Source organism: Chiloscyllium plagiosum, chromosome 19 (assembly GCF_004010195.1).
Source record: "Chiloscyllium plagiosum isolate BGI_BamShark_2017 chromosome 19, ASM401019v2, whole genome shotgun sequence".
NCBI lineage: Eukaryota > Metazoa > Chordata > Chondrichthyes > Orectolobiformes > Hemiscylliidae > Chiloscyllium > Chiloscyllium plagiosum.
The window spans coordinates 12,635,578-12,663,139 of record NC_057728.1 but is presented as its reverse complement, the minus strand read 5'-3'; the positions used below and the strand labels follow the sequence as shown (position 1 = coordinate 12,663,139).

At 39.3% G+C, this 27,562-nt stretch overlaps 1 protein-coding gene across 3 annotated transcripts in view; it reads right to left on the bottom strand.

The window, feature by feature from the left end:
• The window catches only part of LOC122559523 (zinc finger protein 800-like), a 116,146-nt gene that overhangs the window by 49,920 nt on the left and 38,664 nt on the right, over nt 1–27,562 (bottom strand). The window contains exons 2-3 of one of the 3 annotated variants that reach the window (XM_043709126.1): nt 17,543–17,643; nt 11,740–11,838 (exon numbers count right to left, since the gene is read on the bottom strand). The exons of 1 other annotated variant lie outside the window; for it this stretch is intronic. The gene's annotated coding sequence lies outside the window, so the exon portion shown is untranslated. The remainder of the gene's footprint in view (nt 1–11,739; nt 11,839–17,542; nt 17,644–27,562) is intronic. One more of the 3 variants, XM_043709125.1, reaches the window with a different exon arrangement.

The following is a 27,562-nucleotide window of genomic DNA, read 5'->3' as shown; positions in this document are numbered from 1 at the left end:
CACCAGAATAAGGAAAAGTATTGTCTGGAGGGGATGCTAGGGGATTAAGGATTTGACTAGAAAACCTAAGCTACGTGTCTCTCCCGAATCAAGATACAAAAGGATAGCCTCACCCTGAATATACAATAGACACAGGAGGGACCACAAACATCTGTTTATAAGTACTGCTGCACTGTACAAACACACTAAACCAGGGGAATTAGATCAGAAAGGGTTTTGCACGGATGGTAAGCATGAAGGCAAATATGGAGATGAAACTATCGTGCAAAGGATAATGAAGGCTATTTAGACTCAAATGGAGTTCACCGTCACATACATGAAAAGGAACATGAACATTAATGCGACAAAGATCTTGCAAGTGGCCAAATGCCGTAGGGGAAAAACAGTCATGGGTCATGGAGGATAAACCTTCCCATGTCGAAGTGGCTGGAGAGCAGGCTTTCACCTGACACAGGCCTAAACAGTTGCTGTGACTGTGTCGAGATCTCAAAACGGAAAACAGACATCAGTGTTCCCGAAATGTCCTCACTGATCAGTCTTTATATGCAAGATGTCTGATCAACTTATTACTAACATTGGAGAGGGAGCAAGAAGAGACACCACAGACCATCCCATCACAGCTGCAAAAATAAATACAACTAGCCAACAGCCAAGAACAATGAATGGCCCAGCAAGTAACCCAGAACTCAAAAGAGCAAAGGCTCCCTAGCACAAACTCCAGACAGCAACCTCTCCTATGCTGCAAGTAGACTGTTACATGAAAACATAAAAGAAAAATAGTTATTTCAGCAGTTATTTCATTTATCACTGAAGGAATCAGACATTTAAAGCACTGTATATCAGGGACAGGGGTACCCTTTTAATTTTTTTTGGCTAAGGAAGGCCCTACAGATCCTAAGTCCTGCTTTAACACTGATTTCATTAGGAATCAACGCTTGACTTCTAGTTGCAATTTTCAGGAATGCAATCCTGATTATAAGTGAGGACACCCTGGGCCAAGCCAGAGAGGGGTCTGAGTGATGGGGACTGCAGTGAGATGTGGGGCAGAACCAGGTAACACAAGCATATTCACCTTAGTCTGCTGCCACCACAGCAGCCCACTCCTTGAAGGTTTCTGACCGCCATTCTTCCCTCATCCACTGACCTCACGCACAGTAGTTTCAGAAGGGTGCCTGGGATTTTGACTCCATGACAGTGAAGGAACAGCAATATTGTTCCAAGTCAGGATGGATTGTGGCTTGGGAGGAAACTTAGTGGTTACTTTATTTGTGCTCCTGCATTTCAGAGAGCTAGAAACTACTGCATTTATTTAGAGCTTATCACACCCACTGGACTTCTCAAAGCGATTCACAGCCAATTAAGTACTTAGTGGAGTTACTGCTTGTAATGTCATCAGTTCAAAGTACTGTATCTCAGTAATGACTTTAGATATATATTTCTGATGGAACAACCTGACAGCACAAAACATAACTCACAAACTGTGACTGAAACTGAAGTTACACTACACCCTGTGATAAAGGATCACAATACGCAGTCTTCATTCCTGACTGGTGGTTCCAGTCCAACAACTTGGGTTTGTATAAAGCCTTTAACATTATGTCCCAAGGCACAAGGTAAAAATTGACCCTATGCCAAAGGAGATATTAGGAGGAATAACTAAAAACACCAAAACAGAAAGTATTCAATGCTATACCAGATACTCATGAACTAGCTGCATTACAATGATGTTAGCCTGAACTACACTAATGATAGAGTGGTTGCTATCTCACATCTCCAGGCTTTAATGCACGCTTGGTTCAGAATGATTAAGGAGACACTGATTCTTACGGCAGTCTCACTGATTATCATACTAAATTAATTGACTGCTAGATTCCAAAGTTTTTTACATTCATATAATTTTCATTCCAACATCATCTTCCCTGGTATCAATACACCACTGTTGGATCAGGAGCACATAAAAGTACATTTTCTTGCAGGGACTCTAATTTTCCACCATTTCTTTGCAGCCCAAAACTGGTGGTTGGTGCTCAACGCAAATCACAAGGAAGAATCCAGTCGAGAACACGGAGGCTATAAATGTTGGTGATAAATGCCAAATGGATTTCCCCAATGGGATCATACGGTACTCATGTGCACCTTGCAGATATATCCCTTGAATAATCTTCTTGCTAAGACACAAGAAAATGGTGGTCAGCCAGGTTCGACGAATCACCCCATCATAAGGCTTGGTGAATTAAACAACAAATGTTAAAAGACTAGACCGAAGGGTAATCACTTAACACTAAAGCACATCTTTACCTTTAGTGTGACGCAGCTGTAGAGCCTCAACAAACTCACATTTACAGCTGCAGAATAAACAGAGCTTAATTCAACGCTTAGATCTGGATTCCACTGAATAAGCAAACTTATTCTCTGGACTTGCAGGAAACAGGTGGAAAACTGATGGATTTTTCTCTGCTTTTCTCCACTATTATAATTTATTGTCTGCGTTTGTTACTTGAACTGTGACAACAATGCAAACTGCCCGCCAAACGTTTCAGTATTATTCAATCATGTTCCAGTCGCCCATTAATATTGACAAGAACACAAGAGATGCAAATAAAGACGGCAGAGAACACTGGTGACACTGGCTTTTGTGAAGTGCCGCACCCAAGGAAAAAAAAAGCTGTGGTTGCATTTTACCGGGGGGAAGAAAAAAAACTTGGCTACCTTATTCATAAAACCGAAAACAAAGAGAGGAGGTGGCAGCAGGGGAGCAAGCCAATGTAGAATGTGGGGGAGGAAAAAGAATAGCAAGCATTTAATTTCATTCATCTCATGATTGCACTGTTCAGATTTGGTTCCACGGTTAAACCATCAGCTGATCATTATTGACACCAACTCTGATCCACGAGGCTATGCATCAGACATGAAAACAACTTCATTTTATTCACATTCACCCAGCAAACCTCTTAGATCATAAGCAGTGTGCTTTATCGATATGTAGGGGCAAGTAACATTTCTTTCTCTTAAATCAGCTCAATACTACAAATTCAAAATCCTGCTATTTGCAAGGGGCTGGATCCAAGGATATTCTTAGAAGAGCTGGGCAATAAAATACTCCAAGCTGTAGTTAAATATGGCACGAAGCATAAATGAAATAATTAAATTGTTTAAGTTTTCTGTTATGTTTATAAAATGTCTTTAAACTCTTTTTTGCAGTTATATTACCAAAAAAAAAAAATTCAGCTCAAAACACTCACTTCCAGTATGGCCAATGAGAAAAAAAAAAGTCATACAACATCGGAGTTTTGTTAGAAGTTTAAGAAGCCGGTGAAAATTCTCTGCTGATTGGTAATGACGCCACACCCTCACCTCTTTTGATGCCAAGATTGTGTTGTTAGAATGGAAAATGAAATGTTTAAATTCTGTTGGATTGGAGAAGTGTCATGACAGATCTCCAAAACACCAATTTTTCAGCATCAGCATTGGTAATTGTGCTAACTTGGGAAACACAAATTTACAACTAACAACGGATAACAAATAGGTTGGGTGTTGAATGTTTCACAAGTTGCTGTCAATGGTTCTGCAATATATGATCCATATTCCTCTGTATTTTAAAACATAATTACATCAAGAAAGACAAGCAGATAGCAAGTGGTCCCAGATGAAATTTATTCAATTAGTAAAATTCATAAAAATGCACATCAGAAATGACCATGATTAAGGCGCTGAATTGGTTGTCAAAACAGCAGAGTTTTAATGGTAGGCCATGATTAGTGTGAAACTCATCCTACACCTTGCAACAAGGAAGGTTCTCCATGTATGGTGAGCAGACTGTCACTAATGTAGGAGATAATTTGCAGCTCTCCTCTAATCTCATGAAACAGCTCACTTACTCTCAGCCTCCCTGAAGGCTTGAAGGAACTGTTACTTTTTCACTTTAATTGCCTTTTATATGACCTCAGAAAAAGGTAGGGCTGGACAACAGCAATATAAATGCATTTTAATTACATGTTTCAGGCACGGTTCAGTTAAGAGCACTCTCGCCTGAGTCACAGAACCCTTGAATTCAAGTATCCTTCCAAGTCTTGAATTCAAAAATCAGCATCCACGCTCCACTGGTCATACTGAGGAAGTGCAGTCTTTCAGATAAGAGCAAGGCCAATATATTGTCTTGCCTGATAGATCAAATGGCATATTTCAAAAAGGAGAGTAAAGTTAATTCTGGGGACCCAGCCAATATGTACCCTGAACTGTCATCAGATTATCTAGTCAGTGTTCTGTTGCATATTTCCCATGTGAAAATAACTGCTACATGACAGAGTGAACACTTCACAAGTATTTCAATGGCTGTGAATTGCTTTCGAGATGTTTGGTGATCATGAAAAGCACTATACAAATGCAAGATTTTATCTTTCTCTTTTAGTTATGCTCCAGAAATGTCAAATACACACTTGCCCAGAAAAGGAACAATTTAATAAATGTGTATATTTACAGTCATAGTGATGCACAGCATGGAAATAGACCTTTGGTCTGACTTGTCTATACCAGATATCATAAATTAATCTAGACCCATTTACCATATCCCTATGACACTTCCTATTCATATACCCATCCTGATACCTTCTAAATGTCGTAACTGTACCAGCCTCCACCATTCCTCTGGCAACTCATTCCATACACACCTCACCCTCTGCATGAAAAAGTTTGGCCCTTAGGTCCCTTTTAAATCTTTTCCCTCTCACCCTAAACCTATGCCCTCTAGTTGTGGACTCCCCCCAACTCAGGGAAAAGATCTTGTCTATTTATCCTTTCCATGCCCCTCATGATTTTATGAACCTCTAAAGGTCACCCCTCCAGGGAAAACAGCCCCAGCCTAATCTGCCTCTCCCTGTAGCTCAAACTCTCCAATTCTCGCAACATCTTTGGAAATCTTCTCTGAACCCTTTCAAGTTTTACAATATCCTTCCATGCAATATTCCAAAACGTCGCTCAGCTTAAATCTTCAATGGATGTTTTATGTGGAGTTCCATATCAACAGACAGTAAATAGTTGTTAAATCCAAGAATCTTTAGTTTTAAACATCTTTTATTTTTTCCTTTGTTTAGCTTAATCCAACCTCTCGCCCTTTTTCTTAATAAAAAAAGATTCTGCATTAAATCTGAATCTCCACTGACTTGTTAATTTCTCAATTCCAAGGTAGATTGTTGGTCTCATCTTTCATAGAGGTCCCGGGAGACCCATTTTACACATCACACCATGCTAAAGAGCGAGGATAAATATCTTGTAAGTAGCAAAATCAAGGCCAACTTAAAAAGATTACACTGCAAGGAAAAAGTATTTTCAGTGTAAAACAGTTTTTATTCTGCAGTTGGTTACAGCTGCAAATTCTGACATTAAGGATCACTTCATTACATGTTAGCTAGAAATTCTCCAATAATCAGCAAATCACTTTCAAGTGTGTGTGTTCATATATTCAGGATAGATCACAATTTAAAAGACTATGATCTGATGTAAAAGGTTATTATGGAGGCCCACTATAAAAAACTAGTATACAATTTATAAGCAATCAGGACTGCATTATCGCAAAGCTCAAATGTTACTGATTTAGTATGACTTAAACAAATGAATTAATAAAGTCGAACAATTTAATATCCAGTGAATGTTTTTAATGGACTTAGTTAGAAGTGTGGCATAAACTATATATCCCAATATACCACCTTGTGCTACTCAACAAAAATATGAGACAGCTACCTCTGTGCTCAAACAGGATAAAAACGCAAGAGTAAATCACCACAGGACAGCAAGATACAGAAGTTCCTTATCCACAAAATACAAGTTCCAGTAAATGTATACTGTTTAAACAAGGGCCAAATTACTAAAAGCAAGTTGTTAAGAATTTGCTATATGGTACAAGATCATGACATTTTACATGAGATCTAGTGAGTACATCAGCTGCCACAGCTCAACAACCTTTCTAGCAAAACAACCTGGTACGGAAAAAGCAATTGCAAAGCCACAGAATACACTGCAAAGCTGCACCGGATCAACTTCAAATTTATTATGGCTTACATAGGGTTTAGAATCTGAAAGTTCTAGCCATCTTGGCAAAAATGGGAGATCTGTAATGTGGTTTCACAGAGCTCTCTTAAAATTAAGACAAAATGCAGGTGCGGCAAAGTGTTAACAACTCAGTGCCAGGACACACTTCTCGAAGGTATGTTATGGGCTTGAGCTCTGCGTCTGTAACTGAACACACAGCTTCAGCTAGCAATGCAGCACAGTACTAAGGGAAAATTGCATTGTCACAAGGCACCCTCTTTCTGGCAAGAGGTTAAGTCAAAGCCCCTTTACCTTCTCATGTGGATAATCATACAATTTAAAGTGAAGGAGCTCGCTTGGTTTTTGAAAAGCTGAGCACCTCTTTTCGTTGTTTCGTGAACGAATCCCAGGCCTGACCAAAAAAGCAAAATACTCACCTTGTTGAAGATTTGAACAAAGGTGCTCATCTGTGCAGGGGCTTCATTTATCCTTTTTTTTATTATTAGGTCTCACAAAGCACAAGGGAGCCTTCTTTCTCAATCTTTTCTGTTAAAGTTCATTAGCCCATTTTTGGAAGAGGAACCTTCTACAAGATGCTAAACGTGGACTCCTTCATACTTTTGACACACTTAATAGTTTCCTAAAATGAGTAAAAAGGTTGAATTTCTTCATGCTATGTACACCAAAACACAATTTTATTAATTAACACATTTAAAACTTTGAATATATTGTTTTACGTATCCTTCCCTCGCATATAATACCGCTGCCTACTTTTAAGTTTTGGCTTAGATTTTGAATGAAATTATTAACCAGTTGCACAATTACCTACATGCTTAATTGTCACTCACCAACTCCTGCCACATCCTTAAGACTAACTGTCAGTAACAGCAAAAGGAAATTTGTTAAAACTTTTTACCATCAGTGCCACAAAAAGGTCAATTCCAATTAGCTTTTAGTTTCTATGGATAAAGCTTTTATCAATGAGCAAACCAAACCACTGCCAAAAAATATCGCCAGTTGCTTGGGTGGCATAGCCATCCTAACATTGCAAAGACATTGAAGCTTAACATAAAAAAAAGTAACTTGCTATTGTAACAGAAGATTCCACTCTATTTTGGCACCACACTACTAAAATGCAACCCGGTACCGGCTCAGTACAATATAAATGATACTTCATACGTTAAAAGAAAACAGAGCTTTCTCATTAACTGCCATTTATCTGGTAGTGCATGTCAAAGGTCGACTGTGGTCAATGTGCTTTTGTACTATTTGTCACTCGTTTGAAGTACTAAAAGGAGGAAACATAAAAGCAGTTGCATGCTAGAGGAGCTAGCATTATCAGCAGGTGCACATCACTGCAACTAAAACTTGTGGGTAAATCAGCAAACCACATCACTCTCGGAACTAGAGTGCCATCGGTACGAATTCTGCATTAAAACTTCCTATGGTTAGAAAACTAGGCCGTGAAAGATATTTGTTCTGAATATATAATTAAAACCATACAAATTGGATTGCTTCATCATCCGTTTGATATTTCTACTATTGTCTTTAACTTCTACAGATACTACAATGCACAGGTTTTGTTACGGCCCAATAAGAAAACAGCCATAAAACAAAGAACACCCAGAGCAAACTTCCATTCAATTTTTAGTGAATTTATTGAAACATACAATATAATGTCAGAATAATTTTTATCATGTTATAGACTGTAAATGCCAATCCACAATATTATCGATTTGGTTAACTATCACATATGGGTATCAAGTGCAATTTAGATTATTGGCAGTAACATTGGAGAACTAACTAACCTTGATGCAACAAGTCACTAACCTAACTACACAATTCTGAAAGTTTGAAAAGAATTCCCACTTTTTATAAGGATCAATTGTACTTGCAAAATGTCACAAACGTAGCTCATGCACTTTAAAAGGTCTGGTGGGTGGCACAACCAGAATGCTTGCTTTTCATCGTATATAATAGGTAAAGTAACCTAACAACCTGCTTTTTGCTGGCATTGCAACTTAAAAGTGTACTTTCCAACCTTGCCTATGCACTTTTGTTAATGGTTCACGGATTTTATTTCTCAAATTGGCAAGAAAGAAAATCGATCATTGCTCTCTGTTCTTCCTTTACAAAAATCATCGACATCAACATGATTTGTGTAAAATCATTAAATCACTGATGAAACTGTTTGCTGTTACAGTACTACTACTTAACACTTGGATAGAATTCACGAATTCCACCAAACGAGATCGAACATGACTCCTGGATGGAAATGTTCTTGGTACATTATTATTTCAACAACAGGTCCTAGAGACACAAATAGAGATCATTGCACGTAATAATAAAACCACTGCCCCTCTTCACTTCACTGACCAATGCAGTTTTGGCAGACTCTGTTTTATTTCAAAATACTTTATCATTTGCAGAAAATGGTTTCCTGATTATTCTGGGCTGACGAGGGAGTCCCAGAAATCTATGAGAATGTACAATACACTAAGATATTTCACAATTGCTAAAGTTACCAGGTCAGTCAGGGTAGATCAAGTCAATAGGGTCCTCAAAGATCAACATACTCAAGATTGAAACTACTTTGACCAGGCCTGACTTTGTATAGCTAAATAAGAACTTTGAGTCACTTGTATGTTATGATGCATTTAACTCAAATCAAGTCCAATTTGTTGACTGAGTACAGAACAGAACATGCATCCTAACAAGTAGTAACTTGGAAGCTTTTCTATTTTCAGTTTTACATTGGTTTCTATTAGCATTTGTTGAATTTATGAAAAAGTGTTTCAGTTAAATTAATTTACATATTTACTTTCTCCTAATATTATAATAGTTGATCATTCAGTAATTCACCAAAACGTCATTTTAATTCCAATGGAATGATATTAAAAATACTGGAATTAGAAATACCTCAATAGAATGAGTTGAATACAAGGAAACTGAAAAAGGAACTTCCTAAAATCCTCAAGGAACAAGCTAAGAGTTTTACACTGGGTTGTTAAGTCACGTTAAAATTAATCAGCAGTATTAGTTCCAAAGCAACATTAATCCAATATTTAAGGTTCAACTGTTACAAAATAGAAGACCAATATGTCAGAGTTCAGTGAGCATCAGAGCAAATACATCTGACACCATAGCATCCCCTGTCACAATTACCCCACAATGACCATCAGGTGCCAACTTGTCAGACTACAAGTCACAGTGGGTTCAGAATAAAGTCTGCAGTCTTCTCTGACCAGCAGCTAACTTTGCAATGGCATGTGCATAGCAGTCAAGGTTACCTCTTCCCTCATCATTTTTTTCTTGCTTCTATCTCTTTTCAGGCAAAAAGAGAGAACCACTGGCCAATGGGCAACATGCACCTGTATGAAGCACATAACCAACAAGTGCTACCATTCTTTTGCCACTCATTGAGTAGCAAGAGCTATGGAATATTTGTGCCCTAACATAACTACAACTTCAGTGTCTGAAACAAGTAGGTCATTTACAACAACTATTTGATCATTTTGCCCATTAACTTGCTCCATGCAGTTTGCGCTGGCTTATTGTGATTTACTGCAATGCCAGTTGACAAGGAATTCAAATTGTACCATGGCTGGGTACTCTCAACAGCATGCCACTTTTATGATCTAACAAAAGCTTGGGAGGATGAAATTGAATTACTTTCTATGTTAAGCAACACACAGACATTTCATTATCACCACAAACATATTACAAGAAAATCCTCTTAGCTCCACACCACTCTGGCAGACTTGCCTCTCTAATGTGGATTTATACATAGTTGTGTGTAATTGAAATTACTCGTAACCAATGCAAGAGAGTGAGGGAAAGGTAAGGTCCTCAGTTGCATTTGATTTACTTATGGGTAAACGACACAAAATAAACCTGTTGTGATTTACTTTAAGCAACTACACACCGAAATCTCTGGTATTGGTGCTTTTTCAAAAGATGCACTAATATTGGCATTCCGAAAATAGATGTCTAATAGTTCATACACATCATTACCTTTTTCAATAATATCAAACACAATTGTAGCAAGATGAAAAACCCTAAAACCTTTGTATAATGGCAAATGTTTTCTTTTCCATGGAGATGTCAGTTAACACTGATGTTCACCATCAGAAGAGAAAACTTGACGTTCATGCAGTCAAAGTTTTGCTACTTCGTTAACAATCTTCACTAAACAGGATACAGATGCTCTTTTGAAAGCAGTCTTTCCTGTGCCAAAACCAAAACCTGCACAATGGCAGCCATGGCTGTAGTGCATGCCATATGGGACCACTGCAGGTGTAAATACTGTTAAATAATACTCCCATAATTAGGTCCTTTTGTATACGCTTTCAAATGTCCCTGAATCAGTGGGTGACACAATGAAAAAGCTACTAAATTGGATTGCAAGAAATCTATTAATTCAGCTGTTCGTTAAAGTTGTCACGCTGAGGACTTCAAACTTTAAGATTTAGGTGTTTTGTTCTGAAAGAAACCAACTAACGAAAAGAAAAAAAGCCATCTACATGTACACAATGAAGCAGGATGCATTACCTTCTGCTTTAAAATGGTATTTAGTGTGGTTCAGGCTTCCCTGCCATTCTCAGCCCACTCTAAATTCCGGGCTGCCACAATCTCTCACCACCTCAGGAATAAATAAAAAGAACTGATCACAAATTTCAAAGTAAGATGGATCAGCTCTCTTTAAAGTGCTTCTGCTTGGCAAACTCACAGGGAGTGGAAAAACGTTCATTTGCTAGCATCTAATCTGGAATAACGAACACCTCTTATTGCCTGGTTGCTGCACTTCTGTTGCTGTTGTCTTTTTGTCAGGATGGTGTCAATTTAGAAAGGAGGGGAGCTATCCGTAACCTCCAAGGAACCAGATAACCCAAAAAGTTCCAGGAGTAATCCAAGGAATCAGCCTTACTAAGTAGTTTTGAAATTGCATGATTACATCTGACATTTTGATATAGATGCAAAGAAACAGCAACAGTTGAATAACCAAGGTAACTAGGCCATATCTTCCTGGAATGAGGGCAGAGGAAGGGGTAAAACAACAGTTACACTTTGTAACAAAACATGGATAAAAACAAATCAATGTCTGATCCATCTTCTTTGGTTCAGTATGACCAAATTTGTATATTTACTAACTGTGCAATTCACAGTTTTAAATGCAATTTTAAAAATGCAATGTGACCAAAATGGAAAGTTTTGTTCAATAAAATGCATGCTAAAAAGAAACATTAAGCTAAAAGAATAAAAAAAAATTTAGAGATTAGTCAGTATGCGGCTGGAAGTTATTTTTTTCAATATTTGACTAGTTTAGCTATGCTGGGATATACAAAAAGATGGAACAGGCAACTTCAAGTACAAATAACAGTAAATGAATAATATTGAATCATTAAGTTGAAAAGTTGGCATCAAAAGTTAGCGAAACATAATGAATAAAGATAGCAGTGATCACATGTGAATGAATCTCAAAATACAAAATGGTATTTTATTAGTTTTCAAGGCACAAACTTATGGGTTTTGGACAATGTGTTCTGCCACAAATGAATAGTCACATGCATCTTCAGCAATTCCAAGCCTCTGAAACCTTCAGAGAGAATGAAGTTGCCAAGTCTCCTGCTGATCCACAATCCACACCATCTGAATGCTGCCAAATACTCATTATCTAATGAAAGCAATTAACATTTATCTCTGCCCCATACATACTTTTGTCCAGTTGTGAAGCAGTAAAAGGCCGTCCTTTGCATGTCACCAAGCAATAATTTCCTGAATGGTGTTTTGGTTGCAAAACTACACCAAGAATCCCTACAAAGGCAACATAAAAGGAAGATAACTGAAAAAGTGGACCAAAAAGGGTAAAGTTTCAAAATTTTAAGAAAATACAGACACTAAGAAAATCTGTTCCACATTCAAGCAACAACTCTATTATTTTACTTTGAAACAAAGTAGAAGCAGCAGATATTCAGGCACTAATTAACCATCAACACTTTCACAACTCGTGAAACTGAGCCTCTTACAACTGATTTAGTCACCTCACAGCAATTGAATTATTGTCTTATTGACAGATGGGTCCATACGATGGGCCTATAGTGAAAGGAGCCACAGTATTATTCAGCACAGCACAAGAGTATGGACAGATGGGGCACTTTACCGTTTTCAGTAACATGCATGAAAGTAGTTTTTTTGATCATTTTAGGGAGAACATTTTATAATCAGGGGTCAGTAAGCTAGACAGCTTACTTGTACTGGGACACACGCACTATTCAACCCTACTGCCGTGTGGCTGAACACTTCAAACCTCCCCTTACACTCCGCCAAGGATGTGCAAGTCCTGGGCCTCCTCCACCGCCAAATTCTAGCCACCTGATGCCTGGAGGAAGCACACCTCATCTTCCATCTTGGGACCCTGCAACCACATGGGATCAATGTCGATTTCACCAATTTCCTCATCTCTCCTTCCCCCACCTTATTCCAGATCCAATCACCCAACTCAGCATTGCCCTCTTGACCTGTCCTACCAGTCCATCTTCCTTCCCACCTATCTGCTCCAACCTCCACTCCAACCTATTACCATCACGCCCCACCTTCATCTACCTATCATGTTGCCAGCTACCTTCCCCCCCGCCCATTTATCTCTCATGCCCTTTGACACCCTCCCTCCCCATTCCTGATGAAGAGCTTATGCTCAAAACGTCCACTATCCTGCTGCTCAAATGCTGCCTGACTGGTTGTGTTTTTCCAGCACCACACGTTTTGACTCTGATCTCCAGTATCTGCAGTCCTCACTTTCTCCTGGCTTCCTTCGAATGCAGAGTAACGCCAAAAGCATTTGTTCAGTTCCTGCACCGGCTGAGGTTACCATAACGCACTCTCCTTCTCAACCCCCACCACCAGGTGTCCCCTCTTTAATGAGGCAGCAGCCCTATGGTCCTCTGGGACTATGGCAACTTTGCCTTTAGCAGTCTGTAGTTGAGGATAGAATTAAACATTAACAGTTTTCTGATGAATGGGTAATTGTTTAGGTAGAAATTAAATACATTCAATTAATACATCAAAATAGTTAACCTCTATAAATAATAGGCAGAAAAGGCATAAATTCTACAGATTATAAAAGCTAAATATAAAAGTAAAGCAATGCTGGATATGTGAAATAGAAACAAAGTGCTGGTAATAGTCAGCACATCTGGCAGCATCTGTGGATAGACATACAAAACTCATGTTTTGAGTCCAACAGGACTCCTCTTCAAGCTGGAGAAAGAGAGCCATTGGGTCCTGGGAATGTTTTAATACAGACTAGGCATTTCAGCAAACTTGCCAATACTAGAGATATCAGGTTTTGGTGGTGAGCAAAAGGGAGAAGATCAGGCATGCACCAGCAGTATCTATGATTTATCCCCAGACAGTAAGTTCTGGGTACCAAAGCACACCACTGATTGGGAGAGGGGGGGGGGTGGGGAAGAGGGTCTGTCGCATGGGCCAGAGTACAATGACAACAAAAAATAATGTTTCCTAATCATTTCACAATATTATCAGGCAGAGCAGCGACTGTGGTTTATATGGACTTCAAAAATCATGGCGAATTAACAAATGAAATTCATAAGGGACAGCCATAAATTTCCTTCAACCGGAGAATGGTCAGCTTGTTAAAAAGTAAACTGAAGAGGATGAGTTGATTTTTTTTGCAGTGCTGTGGAAGAGAGTCAAGATTAACTATGGGCTTCAGTTGAAACAGCATAAATGGGAGATCAATTGAGCTAAATGTAGTTCAGTTCTCATTTTTAAGTCATACCATTCTGCCCTGCATATTTTACTTACATTACAAACTCTGAAAATCTCTATTTTGAATAGAAACTACTTTGGCAATCTTGTGGTACTGTAACTTGTCCAACATCCAGAGGTGACAATGGCTGATTTCCAGAGCATAACATTCTATAATTATAATTTAGAGCATCGATGTACCTAAATTAATTGGACAACTCCTGTCATTTTGGTTGATCTAATCAACGTAAAAATAAAAAGGAAGCTACCTCCACAGCTTAAAAATATAGGCTGATCTATTTTCATGCAAGCCCCGCCCCCCCAATCAAATTTCCCCACATCACCTGAATATAGCATAAAAATCCAAATCAGTACAGGCTAACCTAGAATTGTGATGTAATTTATAGCTGTTTTGCACAAAATGAATGGCAACCTCAAATGAAATGCATCCTATAAGTAACAGAAGATGGGCGAGTAAAATTAACTCATTGAAATAACTTTGAATAAAGCAGTCTCCTTAAAAGCTGGAGTATATGCCAACTCTCCAAACCACATCACAAAATTGCACCAAGGCTTCATTCATTCCTTCTCGTGCTAATCCACATGACCGCCCGGCTTTCATTTTGAAATTCAAATCCATCCATAAGGACCCTTCGGTCTATGGGACCTTGTCTCAATAACCTCCACTCGCCTTATAACACCCAGAGATCCCCACCATTTGTCACCTTTTCAGAATACGCAAATTTCACTGGTCCTCCCTAAATCTCTCTGCTTCTTTACTCTCTCTGTTCCTTCAAGATGCTCGTGACATCCATGTCTTTGGCCAAGCTTTTAGTCAACTGCCCCATAACTTGTTTTTAAATTTTCTTTGGGAATTCTCCTGTGAAGTACTTTGGGATATTTTGCTATGATGAAAGCAACTTGCCATGCCTGCATTATTTCAGCTAGCGCGCTTTTAAGATTAACTTTTTTCAACTAATGAAAATAGATCAGCCTATATTTTTAAGCTGTGGAGGTAGCTTCCTTTTTATTTTTACATTGATTAGATCAACCAAAATGACAGGAGTTGTCCAATTAATTTAGGTACATCGATGCTCTAAATTATAATTATAGAATGTTATGCTCTGGAAATCAGCCATTGTCACCTCTGGATGTTGGACAAGTTACAGTACCACAAGATTGCCAAAGTAGTTTCTATTCAAAATAGAGATTTTCACGAGTTTGCAATGTAAGTAAAATATGCAGGGCAGAATGGTATGACTTAAAAGCAGGGTTCAAAAGTCTTACTTCAGGCTGCTAGAGCTTTTAAATACATTGGATTGGAAATGAGGCAGGTTGGATCAAGTGTCACTTTGCATCAGCAATCTTACTTGGAAAATGTTTGCCCCATTGCTATTAGTCAAAATAGTGCTCAAACAAAAACACTGGCTCCCAAACTGGAGAAGGAAGAATTGTGACAATCTAATTGGGCAGCTGATTTGACTGGGCACCCAAACAGATTCCAGTCTGGAGTATTAGGAAAGCATCACTAAAAAGCGACATGTATGCTGGAGTTACGAAATACTCACAGCTTGTTGCTGATTGGAATAACTTAAAGAATTTTGACTAAATGCACCCAAATCTTTCAAATGGAAATATTTAAAATGGACCGAAAGGGCAGTTATTTCACGCAAAGGGTGCTGAGTGTATGGAATGAGCTGCCAGAGGTGGAGGAGGAGACTGGTACAATTACAACATGTAAAAGGTATCTGGATAGGTACATGAATAGGAAGAGTTTAGAGGGCTGGCAAATGGGATAAGATTAATTTAGGATGTCTGGTCAGCATGGATGCATTGGACCAAAGGGTGTGTTTCCATGCTCTACATCTCTATAACACTCAGAGTTCATCCTGTTATCTTGCATAGATTAAGTGAGGACTGCAAATGCTGAAGATCAGAGTCAAGAGAGTGGTGCTGGAAAAGCACAGCAGGTCAGGCAGCATCCGAGGAGTAGGGGGAAATCAACGTTTTGGGCAAAAGCCCTTCAGCAGGAATTCCTGAAGGTGGCCTTTTGCCCGAAATGTCGATTCTCCTGCTCCTCGGGTGCTGCCTGACCTGCTGTGCTTTCCCAGCACCATACTCTCAACTGTTATCTTGCATGTTAGTCAAGTCTAATTTTGATACATTAATAATGATCACAAAACCAGGATTATTGGAAACTTCAATCATGCAATTTTATTTTCAAGCCATCATTGTTCGAAAATACTGGGATAATCTCAATCTCAAGTTAGGTGATCAAACACTAAGTCTCCCTACTCAAGTAGATGAAGAAAAACAACCCAAGATTAACCAAGCATATCACTATTATTAAAAAATGGCCAATAAAATTACTGCCGCATTTTAAAGACATATATAAATCAGGGAATGTGTAAATGACTATGTACTGAAAAGAAGAACAATGAACTGTGCTTCTAAAAAGCGGAGAAAAGTAGTTTTTTGCAGCTGGTAAACACAGGCAAACCTAATCCATGAGAGAATTTTACTTTTAGGGAAACACTAAATCCAGACAAACTGGCACCACTTGTTGTGGGATCAAGACAGCTCAACACAGTAACAACTCACCAATTAGTAAGGCTGTGGTAGGGGCTCTTGCAGCACAGTGGTCTCAAACTCTGAGCCAAGAAGCCTGGATTCAAATCCCACATACTCCAGACAGATATCCACTACCACCACTGAACAAGTTGATTAGAAAATGTCTGTAGTTTAACACAGCTTCAGAGGACAATGAAACAGAGAAGTAAGGAAATCGACAGGAGCTGGCTGCAAAAATTTCTCTCTCCCCACTCTGCAAAATTATGTTATCCAATTTTCCATCAATAGAAGAGTAAACTACATTCAGAAGATGCTAAACCCATAAACACAATAAAGAGATTGATTCTAGAGATGAGAGATGTGTCTTACGAAGGGATACTGAACAGTTTAGAAAAATATGAGAGGAGATCTAATTGACACATAAGATGCTGAAGGGGATTGATGAGGTAGGCATAAATAGGATGTTTCCTCATGTAGGCCAATCCAGAAGAGAGGTCATAGCTTTTGGATAAAGAGTAACAGATTTACAAAGAAGAGGAGGAGAAATTACTTCCTTCAAATAGTTGTGAATCTGGGGAATTCACTATCTTAGAATGTAGGGGATGCCAGGAGATTGAATAAATTTGAGAAAGATAGATTTTTAATTACTAAATCATAAAGATACTTGAAAACTGCCCCTCTTGAATTCAGTAGAACATCACATATTTTTAAAAGACAGACCTTTATTGAGAAGAACCAAACTCTAGAAGCATTATTTAGGTTAAAAGGTTATGGAGACCAGTCTGGGAAGTGGAGTGAAGGCCAAGATGCGATTGTATTAAATGATGGAGCAGGCTCAAGGGTCTGAATTGCATTCTCCTCCTTCTAGTTCTTACATTCTTAAAGCATCTAGGTCCAACCAAGCAATCAATTCACCGAATGCTGAACGTTACTATGTGTACAAAGATTATAGTATCATCAAAAAATTGAAAGGATAATAAAATAAACCCATTTTGAGATTTGAAGTGGTAGTATAGAAATTAACATTTTTTTTCAGTCCACTTCTTTTATAACATTTGGGCTTTATCTCCTTTGCTTTGGGTGCATGGGAATATTAAATGGGGTAAACTTTAAGTTCCATAAACTATAAATCCTTTTATTTTGTTGTTCTTGTTAAGTGTGCTACAATAAGGAGACTTACTCTCACGGTCATTGAAGCAACAAGTTGGGGTTTGCTTTTATCCTGGGTAGCAGTCAGAAGCAATTTGGGACCTTCATTAAATCTTCACAGTTCTTGCAACTCTAGGAATAGTAAGACATGACTTCTGGCGCATTATGCTAGTGAGACATGAGAAAAACATTGCAAAGTGGGAGAGAGTAAAACCAGAGTCAAGTTTTACATCTGCTCCCCAGTTCGACTGGTATTATTCAATATTAAGCACAGCAATGATTTTAATAACTCTAGAGTTAAGGAGTAAAATACAAGTTGGAGTTACAGTCTTTGCAAGAGGTTTTCAGCCATTAATAATAGCACAATTTATAAAAAAAGGAATATGCAGATGGTTTTACTGCAAAGAATAAAAAAACTGAACAATTCATTCAAGCAATAACCAGACACCTACCCAAGCTAAGCACATGTGGACATCTAATAAAGTCTCCTGACAGTCTCTGCTTAAACTCACAAATGACGAATCACTGATGAGTCAGGAACAAGTAGTTAGCATTCACAGAAACGTATCCACTTTGAGAGCCACCATCTTCACAAAATGACGGCAAGTAATTAGCAAGAAGAAAGGTCAAAAGGAGAATAAAATGCACATGATGTTATAAGTGGCCAATTCCAATTTCATCAACAGCAAATCAATTCTATCCAAGATGAAAGTACTCAACTGAAATGGTTCATCATGTAAATTATAACTTCTATAAAAGCCTTTTGTACCTGTACAGATGAAGGGCAAGTGGTTAGGCCCATGGATTGGCGACATTAAATACAAAGATGGAAGACAAGAAACACAGTGTAAGCTCAAACAGTAGGGCTGGGAGCAAACATATCCTTACGAAAGTTAATAGGGAAAGGGAAGTCGATCAGTTGCAGTCCTACACGGGACAGAAAACAGGGTGGGGGCATAGTTTAACGAGGACAAGAAATGCAGAACAAAGAATACAACAAGAAACAGGCTATGAGATTTGGATGTCTTAGTGGCCACGAACAAACTAGAAGAAAATAAAAAGATGGCAAACAACACAGCTGGACAAAATTTGGGGTGTACGCAAGAGTTGCCAGATAGAGGACAACCAGCCATATTAAGTAGGTGGATTTGTAATGAAAACCAGGGGCGCAACATGTACCGGGAAATAGAGAAGGCGTGTCAGAAAGGCAAGGTCACGGTGATCATGTGAGACTTCAATAGGCAGGTGGACTGGGTAAATAATGTTGCCAGTGGATCCAAAGAAAGGGAATTTATAGAACGCTTGCAGGATGGCTTTTTGGAACAGCTTGTCATGGAGCCCACAAGGGAACTGGCTATTCTGGACCTAGTGCTATGTAATGAACCAGACTTTATAAAAAAATCTTAAAGTAAGGGAACACTTAGGAAGCTGCGATCAAAATATGATAGAGTTCAGTCTGAAGTTTGAAAGAGAGAAGGCAAAATCGGATGTAATGGTGTTACAGTTAAATAATTATAAGGGCATGACAGAGGAACTGACAAAAATAGACTGGAAGCAGAGCCCAGTGGGGAAGACAGTAGAACAAAAATGGCAGGAGTTTGTGGGTATAATTGAGGACACTGTACAGAGGCTCATGCCCAAGAAGAGAAAGATTATCCGGGGAGGGATTAGACAGCCATGGCTGACAAAGGAAGTCAGGAAATGTATTAAAGAAAAAGAAAGATCCTATAAAGTGGCCAAGAGCACTGGGAAATCAGAAGATTGGGAAGGCTACAAAAACAAACAGAGATAACAAAGAGAGAAATAAGGAAGGAGAGGATCAAATATGAAGGTAGGCTTGCCAGTAATATTAGAAATGATAGTAAAAGTTTCTTTCAATGTATAAGAAACAAACGACAGGCAAAAGTAGACATTGGCCACTTTAAACTGATGCTGGAAGCCTACTGATGGGAGATAAGGAAATAGCAGGAGAACTTAATAAGTACTTTGCGTCAGTCTTCACAGTGGAAGACATGAATAATATCCCAACAATTAAAGGGAGTCAGGGGGCTGAGTTGAGTATGGTTGCCATTACAAAAGAGAAAGTGCTAGAAAAGCTAAAAGGTCTTAAAATTGATAAATCTCCTGTCCCCGATGGGCTACTTCCTAGAGTTCTGAGGGAGGTGGCTGAGGAAATAGTGGAGGCGTTGGTTGAGATCTTTCAAAAGTCACCGGAGTCAGGGAAAGTCCCGGATGATTGGAAGATGGCTGTCGTAACCCCCTTGTTCAAGAAAGGATCAAGACAAAAGATGGAAAATTATAGGCCAATTAGCCTAACCTCGGTTGTTGGTAAAATTCTAGAATCCATCATTAAGGATGAGGTTTCTAAATTCTTGGAAGAGCGGGGTCGGATTAGAACAAGTCAACATGGATTTAGTAAGGGGAGGTCGTGCCTGACAAACCTGTTGGAATTCTTTGAAGAGGTGACAAGTAGGTTAGACCAGGGAAACCTAGTGGATGTGGTCTATCTAGACTTCCACAAAGCCTTTGATAAGGTGCCACATGGGAGGCTGCTGAATAAGGTGAAGGCCCATGGTGTTCAAGGTGAGCTACTGGTATGGATTGAGGATTGGCTGTCTGACAGAAGGCAGAGAGTTGGGATAAAAGGTACTTTTTTGGAATGGCAGTCGGTGACAAGCAGTGTCCCGCAGGGTTCAGTGTTGGGGCCACAGCTGTTCACGTTATATATTAATGATCTGGATGAAGGGACTGGGGGCATTCCAGCGAAGTTTGCTGATGATACGAAGTTAGGTGGACAGGCAGGTAGTACTGAGGAAAGTGGGGAGGCTGCAGAAGGATCTAGACAGTTTGGGAGAGTGGTCTAGGAAATGGCTGATGGAATTCAATGTGAGCAAATGCGAGGTCTTGCACTTTGGAAAAAAACATACAGGCATGGACTATTTTCTAAACGGTGAGAAAATTCATAAAGCCAAAGTACAAAGAGATCTGGGAGTGCTAGTCGAGGATTCTCTAAAGATAAACATGCAGGTTGAGTCCGTGATTAAGAAAGCGAATGCAATGTTGTCATTTTTCTCAAGAGGGCTGGAATATAAAAGCACCGTTGTGCTACTGAGACTTTATAAAGCTCTGGTTAGGCCCCATTTGGAGTACGGTGTCCAGTTTAGGTCCCCACACCTCAGGAAGGACATACTGGCACTGGAGCGTGTCCAGCGGAGATTCACACAGATGATCCCTGGAATGGTAGGTCTAACATACGAGGAACGGCTGAGGATCCTGGGATTATATTCATTGGAGTTTAGAAGATTAAGGGGAGATCTAATAGAAACTTACAAGATAATACATGGCTTGGAAAGGGTGGACGCTAGGAAATTGTTTCCGTTAGGCGAGGAGACTAGGACCGTGGACACAGCCTTAGAATTGGAGGGGGTAAATTCAGAACAGAAATGCAGAGACATTTCTTCAGCCAGAGAGAGTGGCGGACCTGTGGAATTCATTGCCACGGAGTGCAGTGGAGGCTGGGACGCTAAATGTCTTCAAGGCAGAGATTGATAAATTCTTGATGTCACAAGGAACTAAGGGCTACGGGGAGAATGCAGGTAAGTGGAGTTGAAATGCCCATCAGCCATGATTGAATGGTGGAGTGGACTCGATGGGCCGAATGCCTTACTTCCACTCCTATGTCTTATGGTCTTAAAACATGTCCCTTGATAGGATCAGTAAGAGTGAAGCATTACTAGTGACATGTGAACGTGAAGTAAAATTGAGGGATCAAGACAGAAGTGTAAATTTTTTTTTGGCTTTGTTGGGTACAAATGCTTGAGACTATAGATCAATTGATATTAAAGCTATATTTCAGTAGGGAGGTTAGCTTAAGGAGGAAGTGTTTCTTTACCCTCCAAAACAGATGTCAAATGCAGTGAAGATACTCTGGTTGTTACATAGGTATATGGTGTAAACAATATCGCTAAAGTTTAGCATCTCTCAGTAAAGATCTGTCTTATTAAAACAGGGTTGTTTTCAGTTAAATAAATATTGGCCTGTTGTGTTTTACTGGAATCAGGAAGGGCAGCTTTCAGGCATCTTTCTGATTCATGTTGGTGATGTTCTGTGGAATGGGAGTAGTGTATTTGGAAACACTGTCAGAAATGGGTTCAAAGCAGAGTTCAAAAGTCTAAGACAGGCAGCTGGAGCTTTTAAATACACTGGACTAGAAACGAGGCAGGTTGGATCAAGTGTCACTTAGCATCAGCAATCTTACTTGGAAAATGTTTACCCCATTGTTATTAGCCAAAGTAGCGCTCAAACAGAAACAGTGGCTTCCAAAATGGAGATGAAAGAATTGTAACAACCTAACTGGACAGCTGATTTGACTAGGGGACCCAAACAAGACCAGGTTCCAGTCTAGAAAATGCAAATTGGAGTTCAATGATGAAAAGTCCCAAAATGGAAGATATTATTCGGGTGAACAAAACATTGGAAAAAATTAAAACTGGAGCATCACATCTTAAAATTTACATCATTGGGAGATGCCAGGAACATAAGGTAAACGGTTGTCCTTTAGCTTAAGCGACTAAAAAGGTCAAAATAGCAGTTAAAAAGTACTTTCACTGTGGAGACTATTACTTTGGGTGAGAAGGTAGAGACAGCAATTTTCTTAATGAAAATACTCGAGGAGCAACACCAAGTAAGTGCTAAGTCACGATGTGATAACATACACTCAACAAAATGTGTCAATGAAAACAAGACTGAGGATTAATATCGTTGTTTTAAAATAGATGGGGTGGAGAGATCTCCAAATCGAAACAGCAGCAATTAGCTCGGATTAATTTACAAAGAAAACCACAAATTCTAAAAACTATTGGGCATACTATAAAAAGTACGCCTGGAAGTTAAATGAATTGTATATCATAAGGAAGTTATGAATCAGCGAGAGGAGAACTTCATGGAGTGTGTGGACTTAAATTCTGTTTAAATAGTCATCTTTTGGAGTAAAGCAAAAGCTACCGAGATTTTTCTATAGCTTAGCTGTCTACTAACTTTCAAATTTATTCTTGCTTTCTAACAGCAGAGTGAAATCCATCCATTCTTGGGACTTCTCAGTGTATCTCCTGTAAGGTAATGCAGTCACCTTCCCAGCAATACAACTGCAAGCAATATCACCCAACACTGAGTTTGCTTCTGTCTCATACTCACTTGACTTCTAGTCACATTGCCTGTAACTCTTTATGGTGATCCTTGAACTGTTCTGAGTGACTCACTGAAAGCTTTGCAACTAGCCCCACCCCTGTTAGCGAACAGAATCTCACATCTCTTATTTTGCAACAACCAGAGGTGACAATACCTTGGAATGGAGTGGGTCCTAAACATTACATTTTCACAGAATGCTGGTTTCTGCAGCAAAGAATGCTCACAAAAAAGGATTTATTTCATAGTGCATTATCAAGAGACCTTGTGTGCTACATTACAATCTGTTTAACCTGAAGTCCCACTCCATAATTGAAATATAATTTCAGAACACAACATGGAAAGAAATATTTGTATAATCAATTGTTTAATATTATTTTATTAAAAATAATACATTTATTTAGCTCAGAGTTCCAAGATTTATACAGCATGAAGTGCTATTTTATCTATGTTACTTTATGAGATGCAGAGGAGGATTGATGAGGACAATCTGCATTTGGGCTTTCAAACATGTGTGAAATAGTACCACATAATACTTTTTAGCAACATTGGATGTCAGTGACTGCACTATTCAAAACTGGTTATGACAGCATGAAGCAACTGCTCTTTAGACTAGAATGATTTTTAAACAAACATGATTCATGGGATGGCTAGCCAGCATTTATTGCCCGCTTCTAGTTGCCCTTAAGGTGGTGGTGAGCTGCGTTCTGGAACTGTTGCGGTCCACAAGCTGTGGGTTGACCCACAATATCATTTAGGGATGGAATTCCACAATTTTGACCCAAATGACAGTAAAGGAATAGAGATAGAATTGTGTGGCTTGGAGCGGGAACTTCAAGTGGTAGTGTTCCCGTGTATCTGCTGCCCTTGTCTTTTGACATGAATGTGGTCATAGGTTTGGAAGGAACTGTCCAAGGATCTGTGGTGAATTTCTGCAGTGCATCTTGTAGATAGGAGTAGCAGCATTGATAGTGGAGGGAGTGGACGCAGTGCCAGTCAAATGGGCTACTTTGTCCTGGATGGCATCAAGCTTCTTAATTTATCCACCGATATCCACCAGAATCTGGCATAGGATCCAGAAACATTTTCTTGGACATATATTAGTGACTTGAGCTTGAATGCAGAGGGTACTAATTTCCAAGCTTACATATGACAGGAACCTCAAAACGTTGAAAGCAGTGACTAGAATAGCAACCTACGCTAGGCATTTGCACACAGACTGGCAAAATAGGCAGAAACATACTGGGTGAAATTTAATACAGAAGTGTAATAATTTTTTTTGTAGGTAGAATCTTAAAATGCATTACAAACTAAATTATAAGAGGCCTGAACCTGTATATTGACAAGTCTTTGAAGGTAGTAGGTCAAGTTAAGAATGCTCATATAATGACACAGAATCCTTGATTTTAGAGCTGTTGGGTACAAAAACAAGTTATGAAAACACTCACTTGGCATCAGCAGTAGTGACCAACTCTGGACGTCAAGATATTAAAATGGACGCAGAGGAGACTGATTAGAATCATGCCAGGGATGAATAGTGGTCCCACAGAGAGAACAAACAAACAAGGGCTGTCATCCTTAAAGCAGAGAAGCTTATGAAAGACTTGACAGAGGTTCTCAAAGTTACAAAGAGTTTGATGTAACACATAAGGAAAAACAAACTTTTCCAGTGACAGCAGAGTCAGCAACTGGGCAATTCATATCTAAAATAATTGGTAAAGAGAACCAGAGGAGACCTGAGAAAGGAAACTTTCACATTATGAGCTGTTATGATCCGGAAGGCACTGCCTGAAAGCACATCGCATATCCTACAATAACGTTCAAAAAAGTGAACTGAACAAAACTTTGAAGGCAGAAAATTTGCAGGGAGCTTTGGAACCAATTTGCTAGATTTTTCAATTATCCAGTTCAGCTGACTTGCCTCTTTCTGTGCTGTATCATTCCACAGTTTTGTCTGTTAAGGGGTGCACAGGGTGAAAAACATACAAATAGTTTTTTTTTTAAATTTGCTTGTAAGATGTGGACATTGTCAGTGGAGCCAGCATTTTATACCCATTCTTAACTGGGACAACAACAAATATTCTTGAATCTGGAGTCATGTGCAGGCCAGATGATATTTATAGCTTATTTCTTGTAATTATAAAATATTAAGATTGCCCAGAGGAAGCCATAAACTTTACATGTTTAAAGTGAATTGAAATACTATTTGGATCTTCATACCAAACAGCTCTAGGTCCAAAAATAGACAGACATTGCTGGAAAAGCCCAGCAAGCCTGGCAGAATCTGTGGAGAGAAATCAGGGTTAACACTTCGGGTTACGTGACCCTTCCTCAGAACTAATGGTAGCTGGGAAAATGTCAGTTTATATGCAGAAGATATCTGCAGTAACTTGCCAAGACATTCAACAGTCCTGAGAAAAATATAGAGGTGATTATCATTACTTTTCCAGTAGGTACCTTATTTGGACATAAATCAACTACTCGCGTCACCATTATTTCCTAACACATTTTAGAATGACATCTTCTATTACTAAAAACGAGAAGTCAATTGGCATCGCTGCTAGCTGGGGGTCCTGCTGGTTTGCAACCAAAGAAGAAGCAGTTTCACTGAAATTGGATCTAAAAGCTGAGTGCAAGCATACACATTCAAAAAGGCAAGTGTAATATTCTGTATTACAGAAGCAGAGGAAGAGTTGGCTCAATGATTAGCACTGCTGTGTCACAGTGCCAGGGTCCCAGGTTCGGTTCCAGCCTTGGGCGACTGTCTGTGTGGAATTTGTACATTCTCCCAGTGTCTGCATGGGTTTCCTCTGGGTGCTCCAGTTTCCTCCCACAGTCCAAAGATGTGCAGGTCATGTGAATTGGCCATGCTAAATTGCCCAGTGTTAGGTGCATTAGTCAGTGGGAAACGGGTTTGCGTGGGTTACTCTTCGGAGGGTCGGTGTGGACTTGTTGGGCCAAAGGGCCTGTTTCTACACCGTAGAGAATCTAATCTAAAAACAGGAAACTGACCCCACGAAAACCAGTGTATTAAACAGACAATGGAGAAAGCCTCATCTGAATCAGAACTGTAATAGGGCTTATTAACTATTATTTCAATTATTTTTCCCTTTCAGTTGAACTGCATCACTCTTTGCACTCCAAAGAGAAGTACTTGAAGGGGGAAAGAGTTAACTATGTTTGGAAATTCAAGCTTCAGAAGACTGGGCATCTGAATATCAATCTGCAGTTGGAAAGTTGAAAGCTGTCCTGAATTTTGATTGGGCCTTTGTACTGTTAGTTGCCAGACTTATTTGATGTTATAAAAAACCTGTTCATGTCAAGTTGTAGAGGCTGAGGTCAAGGCTGCTTCATAACTTTAGCCAATCTTTAAACAAAGACCAGACATATCACCTGTCTCACAAATTAGAACATGGTTTGACGACAACCCTGATTCATGCTCTAGTGAAACTAAAACAGTGCTGGTAAACAAAGCTGGGTGCTATTCAACTTTGAACTAACATACGCGGAGAGGTCTAAGACTACCTCAGCTGTGCACTGTTTGTGAGGAAGTTGAGACAGCTGCTCTGTCACAAGACTTGCATCGAACTAAATGCAAAGCAAAGGTCGAGAGAAAGGGAATAGTGTTGTGCTATTGATTATGACGTTACTTAAAACACTCCTCAGTCTTTCAAAAATAAGATCAAAAACTTATTTATAATGATGTTACATCAATTGAGTTTTCTAAACATTGTCCTTTGGATCTCCTAATTGGTAGATCTAGTCTTAAGTGTACTACAGCACTTAAAACACAAACACAGCATAATCTTATAGAGTTTGACTCCTCAGGTTTAGTCATGTCATGTAGACAATGAAACCTGAAGAAAAATGATTTCCCCATGTCACATATTTTTCACCCTACAAATGAAGCATCAATAATCTTGTGCCTTCCCCATCTATCCTCACAAATCTAATACAGACTCTAGTTTTGAATTATTTGCCACATTAAGTAATATGGAACAAGTAAACAGAGGTATGCTGTTGTGGTTCTGTTCGCCGAGCTGGGAATTTGTGTCGCAGACGTTTCGTCCCCTGTTTAGGTGACATCCTCAGTGCTTGGGAGCCTCCTGTGAAGCACTTTGGTGATCTTTTCTCTGGCATTTATAGTGGTTTGAATCGGCCGCTTCCGGTTGTCAGTTTCAGCTGTCCACTGCAGCGGCCGGTATATTGGGTCCAGGTCGATGTGCTTGTTGATTGAATCAGTGGATGAACCAGGTTTGACCTACAGAGAATGAAACCTGAAAGCAACAACACCCCCAGATTCTATGGACTACCCGAAGTGCACAAACCAGACATCCCACTCAGACCCATCGTATCACTACCAGGGACACCACCACACAAGCTGGCTAAAGAACTACAGCAGAAACTGAAACACCTGACCAGCGGATCCAGACAGACACTCTATACAGTCAACACAGGAATTATTGGACATCAGAAATATACACATAGACAAGGAAGAAACTATGGTCTTATTCGATGTATCGGTACTGTTCACCTCGATCGACAAAACTCTAGCCAGAGAAACAATAGCCAACCTACTGGACACACGGAACAGACAACAAGACAGTGAACCTATCAACTAAGACTGCATACTCAAACTACTGGACCTGTGCTTCACATTCAACAACCAAATATATGAACAAGTCAACGGCACACCCATGGGCTCACCCATCTCTGGACTCATAGCAGAAGCTGTAATGCAAAGATTAGAACAAACAGTCCTACCACAAATTCAACTGAAACTCTGGGTCAGATATGTGGACGACACCTTTGTAATCATTAAAAACACAGAAATAGAGTACACACACCGGATCATCAACGCCACACT